General features: G+C 43.6%; 1 protein-coding gene across 1 annotated transcript in view; it reads right to left on the reverse strand.

Moving 5' to 3' along the window:
- The window catches only part of Gatad2b (GATA zinc finger domain containing 2B), a 94,035-nt gene that overhangs the window by 83,351 nt on the left and 1,241 nt on the right, over positions 1-9,443 (reverse strand). The gene's annotated exons all lie outside the window — the stretch shown is intronic.

Consider the following 9,443-nt stretch of genomic DNA (forward strand, 5'->3'; position numbering starts at 1 on the left):
AGGGGGGGGGGGCTGGGGATTTAGCTCAGCAGCAAAAGCGCCTGCCTGGCAAGCGCAAGGTCGTGAGTTTGGTTCCCGGCACCGGAGAAAAACAAAAACAAAACAAAACAAAAAGACGTATCATGTATAGGTATAAATTCCCTATGATAAATGTGATCATTACATATACCTAAATTGTACCAATAAATTTTAAAAAATCAAAAACAAAATAATAAAATGCCAATTTCCAAAGACAAATTCACTTAATTCATAAAGGTATGAAATAATGGATAGAAATTCCACTTTCCTATTCCAGTACATTCCTTAATAACAATGAAATCACTTACTCATTTTCTCATATGCTCATCTTCTCATATCCTAAGTTTGATTCCTGGTACCAAAAAAAAAAAAAAATGTTCTTCTCATATCCTCAACTAAGTCTAGAACACAATACAAAACTCACACATAACTACAGACATTTTTAAGGTTTTTTTTAAATATAAGTTTACCAGGGGCTGGGGATTCAGCTCAGGGCACAGCGCCTGCCTGGCAAGCGCAAGGTCGTGAGTTTGGTTCCCAGTACCGGAAGAAAAAACAAAACAAAACAAAAATGTAAGTTTACCATAGATATACGTATAACTAGGTCTAAATCTCAAATTTTTATCTAGGCGTGGTGGTACGTACCCGTATTTCCAACACTCTGGGAGGCTGAAGCAGGAGGATTGCCATTGAGTTCAAGGCAGCCTGCACTCCATAGTGAGTTGAAGACCACTCTGAAGACATAATGAGATTCTGTCTCTTTGGGGGATTGTTTTGTTTGTTGCTGTTGTTTTTTCAGACAGGGTCTCACTGTGTGGTTTAAGATGGCCTGGAAATTCACTATGTAGCCCAGCCCAGCCTTGAACTCACTGCAATCCTCCTGCCTCAGCCTCCTTAGTGCTGTGATTACATGCGTGGGCCATCACACCTGTCTTTTTGTTTTTTTGAGACAGGGTCTCGCTATGTAGTTCAGGCTGGCCTCAAACTCATTGTGATCCTCCTACCTCAGCCTCCCAAGTGCTGTGATTATAGGCGTGTGCCACCTGCCTGGCCCTGTTCTTGGCCTGGGGTACACAGAGTTCAGGGCCAGCCTCAACTACATGTCAAGACCTCCTCTCAAAAATACCAAACAAACAAACAAAACTCCAATCTTGTCCTTCTGCTCCCACAATCCACAGAAGAGACATCTCCTAAATGCATACAGAATTCTCAACCCATAATGATTTTTTTTTGGGGGGGGGTCAGAATTGAACTCATGAGCTCATGCTTGCCAGGCTGGTGCTGTGCCACTGAGCTATATCCCTGGCGAGAAGAATTCATTTATTCAGCAAATATTTCTGAATATCCTTTAGGTTACAGGCACCACACTAGGTATTAGAGATTCACTGGTTAAAAAGATACATTATCTTTTGCTTTCAGGATACTCACAGTTCCCTGAAGAGAGGACAAACAGTATCTATATAGTAATATCAAAAAATAAATATATTTCAATCTGTTAGGGTAAGTAAAAGAAGGCTTTCCTGAGGATGAAGCTTTTAAAGTGAGATTTGGAAGCTGATCTGGGAATTAAAAGAATGTATTTGCTCACAAGTTAGCTGAATGTGAGGTGGAGAAGTAAGGCTAGAGAGGAAGGCAAAGGCCAAGATCAAGCATCTTCAATAGTACACAAATTTTAAATTTCATTCATTCATTCATTCATTCATTTCATTCATTCATTCATTCATTCATTCATTCATTTAGGTTTTTCTCCAGTACCGGGAACCGAACTCACAACCTTGCGCTTGCCAGGCAGGCGCTTTGCCGCTGAGCTAAATCCCCAGCCCCCTAAATTTTATTTTTTAATGACTAGAAACTATTAAATAGAAGGAGAATGAAAAGTCAAATAGCTACCTCAAAGATCATTATGAAGACAATATGCTGAGTTTTAAAAGGGACAAAATAGCAGGAGATTATGGCAATATATCAAATAAGAGTTATTGGCCAAGAGTGGTGGCGCACCCCTGCAATCCCAGCACTCGGGAGGCTAAGGCGGGAGGATTGTTGCGAGTTCGAGACCAGCCTGGACTACAAAGTGAGCTCACGATCAGCCTGAGACCTGCATAGTGAGACCCTGTCTCCAAAAGACAAAAAAAAAGAAAAAGAAGAGTTATTGCAGGCCTCAGTTAAGAAACTAACAGTAGAAATACATTCTGAATTATTCAGAAAGCAAAGAAAGCCAGACGTGGTGGTACATGCCTGAAATCCCAGCACTCAGGAGGCTAAAGCAGTAAGATCACTGTGAGTTCAACGCCAGCCTGGACTACATAGCGAGACCCTGTCTCAAAAAAAAAAAAAAGAAAAGCAAAGAAAAGAGAAGTGATGCTCACAGTTCTGGCCTAGGTTACTCAATGAATTATAAAAGGTAAAAAACAATGAATGCCGAGTGTGGACTACCAGATACAGGGACGTATATATCTAGCATACACTACAGACAACTGAAATCAAAGAGCTGGAGTTTAAGAGAGATATGGGGTGTGTGTGTGTGTGTGTATATATATATACACACACGCATACATGAAGTTTTTTTCAACAATTACTATTTATCATTTCAATGGGAAGATGATCATTTTACTACCATTATTTGCATAATGCTTTAGCATTCCCCAAACATCTTATGGGCTGGGGATGCAGCTCAGTGGAAGAGCAGTTGCCTGGCATGCACAAGAGCCTGGATTCAATCCCCAATACTGAAAAAAATCCCACATTATGCTTATCAAATTTCATACTTTGTTGTAAATAAACATCAGGTTAGGAACAGGTTATTATTTCTACAAGATCAACAAATGCTATTACATTCCAGGCATTGTACTAGACACTAAACAAAATACCAAAATAAATACCATGGATATAAATCCATCCCTTCAAAGACCTTATATCACAGAGGAGGAGCCAGTAAGCAATAAAGATAACAAATAAACTGGGTGTGGTGGCACATTCCTTAAACCCAGCACTCAGGAGGAGGCTGAAGCAGGAGGATACTGTGAGCTCCAGACCAACCTGGGTTACACAGTGAGCTCAAGGCCAGCCCCTGTCTCAAAACACCAACAATAAATAAATAAATAAATAAATAAATAAATAAGGGGCTGGGGATTTAGCTCAGCGGCAAAGCATCTGCCTGGCAAGCGCAAGGTCGTGAGTTCGGTTCCCGGTACCGGAGAAAAACCAAAAAATTTAAAAAAAAAAATAAATAAATAAAATAAACATGTTATAAAGTTAAGTGCTATAAAAAAAAAAAAGGCAGGGAAGGACTAGGCGTGAGGGATGGAGACTAAAGGTACAACTTTCCTACAGAGGGAGAGAATAAGCCCTCACTGAAAAGGTGACACTTAAGCATAGACTTGAAGGAGGTACAGCAATAAACCACATTCATTATCTCAATGGGGAAAACTATTTTCCTACCAGGAATAGCTGGCGCAAAAGAACTAAGATAAAGAGTGTGACTGATGTACTTAATGAACACGTCACTGTGGCTAAAATGGCAGAGCAACACACAGGATGAGAGCAAGTCAAGAAGAAATGTGAGAGGCAGACTACAGAATCTTCAAGCTACTCTAAGGACTTTTACTCTGAAAGAAATGGGAATTCAAAAACTAGGACTAGGAAGCAAGAGGGTGCAGTGGTGCATGCCTACGATCCTAGCTATTTGGGAGGCTGAGGCAGGAGTTCAAGACCAGCCTGGGCTACAAAGTGAGCTCAAGGCCAACCTGAACTGCATAGCGAGACCCTGTCTCAAAAAGACAAAAAAACTAACTTCTGCCAAGTGTAGTGGTGCATGCCTGTAATCCTAGTACTCGGGAGGCTGAGGCAGGAGTACTGCCATGAGTTCCAGGCCAACCTGGGCTACACAGTGAGTTCCAGGCCAGCCTGAACTATAAAACAAGACCTTGTCTCCAAAAAAAAAGATAAGCATAATGGTACCTGCCTGTAATCCCACCACTCTGGGAAGCTGCAGCAGGATCACAAATAGCCAGACTTGAAACTTAGCAAGATCCTGTCTCAAAATAAAAAATAAAAAGGGCTGGGGATGCCAGGCGTGGTGGTGCAAGCCTGTAATCCCAGCACTAGGGAGGCTGAGGCAGGAGGATCATTTCAAGTTCGAGGCCAGCCTGGCCTACAAAGTGAGCTAGAGGCCAGCCTGAATTGCACAGCGAGACCCTGCTCAAAATAAAATAAATTAAATTAAATAAAAGGGCTGGGGATGCAGCTCAGTGCAAAACCCGAGCCTTCAGTATTCGTTTCAATACCCAACACCACCACAAACACACAAAAAGCTTAACTTTGTAAGTATCTTCTAGGGAAAAGATGCACAAGCCCTCCAGTTAACATTTGCAATACTAGAACTAGGCGTGGTGCCACAAACCTGTAATCCCAGCCCTCAGGAGACTGAGGCGAGAGGATCTCCCTGAGATCGAGGCCAGACTGGGCTACACAGCAAGAACCTGCCTCAAAAAAAGCAAAAAAAAAAAAAAAAGAAAAGAAAAATAAAATAGAGTAAAAAATTTGCAATACTAGGACTCATGATAGGAATTTATTAATCCTGGTGTCTAATATAAATCCCTACATTCCAGCCTGTATTCTGGAAGATTATAAATTCTACTTTTCCCTAAAATGAGAGATCATGAGGCTGAGGCAGGTTCATTCAAGGCCAGCCTGGACTATAAAGCAAGACCCTGTCTCAAAAAAAATAAATAAAATGAGAGAATATCAAGGGAGCTTTGATTAGAAGACTTAAAGTATGACTGTCAGGTTCAAGTAACAGTAGTCCAAATTATTTAGAGAATGTTCTATGTGAAAAAAGCAAGAGAATGCCTCAAGAATACGGAATTAACATTATGTTCCTTAATTTCCTTACCACCCTACTGGTCAATATTAAGTTTACATTTTTTTTGGTTTTTTTTTTTTGGGGGGGGGGTTTCCTTTTGGTTTTCAGTTTTTTTCCGGTACTGGGAATCGAACTCACGACCTTGCACTTGCCAGGCAGGCGCTGTGCCACTGAACTAAATCCCCAGCCCCTAACTTTACATGTTGCCAAAGATGTTTCTACAATTATTATGACTCAGATCTAGGACCTGAACATTTCATACCTCAAATTATTACATATGCTGTTATTCATCTTTTCCTTTTCGTACTACTATAACCAAAAGTATCTTACCTAGGCCGGGCGTGGTGGCTCATGCCTGTAATCTCAGCACTAGGGAGGCTGAGGCAGGAGGATCCTTGCAAGTTTGAAACCAGCCTGGGTTACAAAGTGAGCTCAAGGCCAGCCTGAAATGCATAGCGAGACCCTGTCTCAAAGACACCAAAAGAAAAAAAAAAGCATCTTGCCAGTCCATAAGCACCTAATGCCAAAGATTAGGGAATTCTGAGGGAAACGGTAAACATTACTTAGCCACCATCAAATCATCTCAGATTCACGACCATGGGCCTGCCTCTTCTACTTGATCAAAACTGTGTACAAATACTTCATATATGCACAATCAAGAAAGTGAAAGATGGAACATCAAAAGGGGTGAACCTGCTGGGTTAGAAAGATTAGACCTAGTTGGGCATGGTAGCACACACCTCTTTTCCCAGTACTTAGGAGGCTGAGGCAGGAAGATCATCATGAGCTGGAGGCCAACCTGGGCTACAAAGCAAGGCCCTGTCTCGAAAAAACGAAAATAAAAAGGACTGTACTTCAGAGCAAAGGCCCTTGGTTAAATCCCCAGTACCAAAACAACTAAATGGAACATTAGACCTATTCTTCAGAGGCTTTCATTACTAATACAAACAGAATGCCCCTGCTTCCACAGCCACAAAAACCCCTAACCAGTACCTATAGGAAAGCTTCAATATAACCAGGCCTGGTGGCACACACCTGTAATCAAAGCACACTTGGGAGGCTGAGGCAGGAGGATCAAAAGCTTGAGGCCCACTTGGGCTACACAGCAAGTTCAAGGCTAACCTCCTGAGTTAGTAAGAACTTGTCTTCAAAAAAAAAAAAGCTTCACAGGTTACTAAGAATAAACCATACAACAGGGCTAACAGACATTTTCTCCCCCAAGAACCAGTTCTTTTCAAGAGAAACAGAAGTTCCCTATGGGGGCTGGGAATTTAGCTCAGCGGCAAAAGCGCCTGCCTGGCAAGCGCAATGTCGTGAGTTCGGTTCCCGGTACCGGAGAAAAAACCAGAAGTTCCCTATGTATTTTTTCCATGCTTAGCCAACAAAAGGGGAACTGCAACTTTGTGTGGCACTGTCTCATAGGTTGGATTTTTCTCCATCAAGAGGTAGATGCCGTGCCGCTGGGGATTTAGCTCAGCGGCACAGCACCTGCCTGGCAAGCGCAAGGTCGTGAGTTCAATTCCTGGTACCAGAAAAAAAAACAAAACAAAACAAAAAAAACTAAAGAGGTAAATGCCTTACGTTAGGATTAGATTTACAGTCAATCCCAGTGTGTGTTTTTTTATTTATTTTTCTTTCCTCCAAACTACCTCAGAAAATGCCTGGTTATTGTGCTTTGATATGAAATGATACAGGGACTTAAATACTGTAAAAGTCTGAAAAAGAAAGTCCTTCAGTCCCAGTGATGGCCCAAATCTTATGATTTCTCTAGCAGTTTTTAGGGGTTTTTTTGGAGGGGGCAGTAACAGGAATCGAACTCAGGACCTTGAGGTTGCCAGGCAGGCGCTTGTGCCACTGAGCTATACCCCGGGTTCTCCAGAAGTTGTTTTAATTAACCAAAGCTGGTTTGGCTTTTCTCAATGAGCCAAGCAACATGAGCCTTCAGAGCTAAGTGCAGGGGGCTAGGGATTTAGCTCAGTGGCAAAAGCGCCTGCCTGGCAACACAAGGTCTTGAGTTTGATTCCTGGTACGGGAAGAAAAACAACAAAAAAAAAAAACAGAGCTAAATGCAGAGGGGCTGCTTGTCAGCATGACTCCCAATGGACTGGCTAACACGGAACACGCTCCAGTCTACAAACCAGGACAACACACCTGCTGTTTGGCTACACATGCACTTCACTTCCAGCTTTATTTTTTTTGGGGGGGGGCGGGGTATCTGTAAATTAAAACAAAAGACTTGCTTTGCATATAACAACAACACTCAATGCTAAAGATGAACCCAATAGTTCTAGCACATATCTTTGACAAACTGACACCTCTTCCACTCTACTGCTCTCTAACGAAAACCCAACCAGTTGGTCCACTCTAGCCCAGGTGGAACCAGAAAAGAGGAAGGGAAATCCTCCCCAAATAGGGGGGACAGTATGCAGCTTTTCAAAATATTTTAGGGCTCTAAGATTTAGAACAAATGCCTCACACCTCTCCATAATCCTGTGGCCTTATGCTAAACACAGCAGAAATTACTGCTAGAACTGATTTGAAGAACTGATCAAAGAACCTGGTTAACACTGCTTCTAGACAGTGTTAACTGGCTGTATTTCAATTCAGCCTCTATTCAGACCCTTTGATTACCTCTAAACAGGAAGTTAACATCACACATAGCCAGGGAGCCAAACCTCTATGTTCTAAAGATGGACGCTGCTGTCAACTACAAATCATTCACCTCATCAAGAACGTTCTCAACTAAGGAGTAAGAGAACAAAAGTTTATAAACTTCACCTGTTCTCAAAAGGGTTCAATCTTTTTTGACCTATAGGTCTAGCTTTCTGTTTCCTGCTAATTAATACTCCCAGCACTCAGCATTCCCAGCACTCAGCTGAAGCAGGAGGATCACCCTAAGCTGGAGGCTAGCCAACGCTACATAGAGACGCTCAAGGCCAGCCTGGAATATTCAGCAAGATCTTGTTTCGAACAAACAAAAAATACTTATCTACCTCATGCCATGATGACTATCACTGCCTCCAAACTAAAAACCACGTTCCTCTAAAAACTAATAATAGCACGCCTGTAATTCCAGCACTCGGGAAGCTGAGGCAGAAGGATGACTCTAAATTCAAGGCCAGCCTGGGCTACAAAGTGAGTTCAAGGCCAGCCTGAACTGCATAAACGAGATCCTGCCTCAAAAAGATAAAAAGCAAAACAAAACAAAAAAACTAGTAATAGTTTGACCAGACCAATTCATACAACCTATCTGATTTAGAAAAAAAAAAAAAAAACATAACTCAAGGAAAGCCTGTCCCTGATCCAACCTATGCCCAAACACCCAGGGACTGGTTATCATTCAACAAAAAACACAGCACCATTTCCAACAAGAGTGGGGCTTCCCTTAAGAATATACTGAACCTCCACAGGACCTCCTTTAGCACCTCCAGAAGTAGCCTCCTTCCCAATGAAATACCAAAAGAAATGCTACTCTATAGCAATACTCTATCAAGAGTGCCCCAGCATGAAAACTATGAATCCAAGTGATTGTAAGACTTTGAGGAAATATGTATCAAAGGAAGTGCAGTAAGTTAACACTAACCTCTCCAAGAAGTTAATTTCCAACAACATACAGACCATAATGCTCGGAAAACAGCTCTGTCATGTGCAATGGGGCAGGGAGTGGATGGCTGGAGGACACAGGTGGGAAGGACGACTTTTTTTCCACTTTGCACTGTATGCATGCATTGCCGTTTCAAAATATAAATTTTTTTGAAAACAAAATGTCTTCAAAGTACAACAGCATCAGCTCTTCTCCAACACAGATCTGTAAACCCACTTTTATTCCATCAACTACCAGTCCAAATTCCCCTCTTGCAGTCTGGTCGGCAAACACTGCTCTTCTCCTTTGCTGAAACACGTGAAGTCTCCCCACCTCTTCACACACACACAAAAGCCCTCCAAACAACCATTTATCAGACGAGAGAGCTGGTTCCCAGGAGACTACTTGATTCTCCAGAGGACAGCAGAAGAGACAGCTCAGCATCCACATGCCACCCACCACCAACGCCCCCGTCTCCACCCCAGTGCCAGCCCCGCGGTGTAGCCGCGTGTGCGGAGGAAGCTGACGCCGGGGGAGAACCCGAAGAGCGTACAATACCTTTAGGGACAGGGAAAACCACCCAGGCCGCCAAGGGCATCTAATGGCACTTGCAGCAGTAGTTAGCTTCTGAGCACAACTGCGCGGGGATGCAGAAGTACTCCGGGTTTGGCCGCGAAGGCGAAGTTCCAGCCCACCGACCCTCAGGCGCTGAACTGGGAAACGGAGCCCGCGCGTCCCGGAGCGCGGCCGAGAAAGGGGCGCCTCGGGCGCTCCCCGCGGGAAGCACTCGCGCGGGCCGGGGCCGCGGCGTCCTCCCAGGGAGGCCGAGGACGGCGGCTACGAAATAAAGGGGTCAGGTTCCGCGCTCCCGATCCCTTCACCTCCGTAAAATAACCACCCCGCGTTTCCTTCCCCCGCGCGGAGCCCCCGTCCGCCCCGTGCCCCGTCACGCGCGAAGCCCCGCGCCGCGGGCGGCCCCCG

This window comes from Chinchilla lanigera, unplaced genomic scaffold (assembly GCF_000276665.1).
Source record: "Chinchilla lanigera isolate Chin_1 unplaced genomic scaffold, ChiLan1.0 scaffold00144, whole genome shotgun sequence".
NCBI classification, from domain to species: Eukaryota; Metazoa; Chordata; class Mammalia; order Rodentia; family Chinchillidae; genus Chinchilla; species Chinchilla lanigera.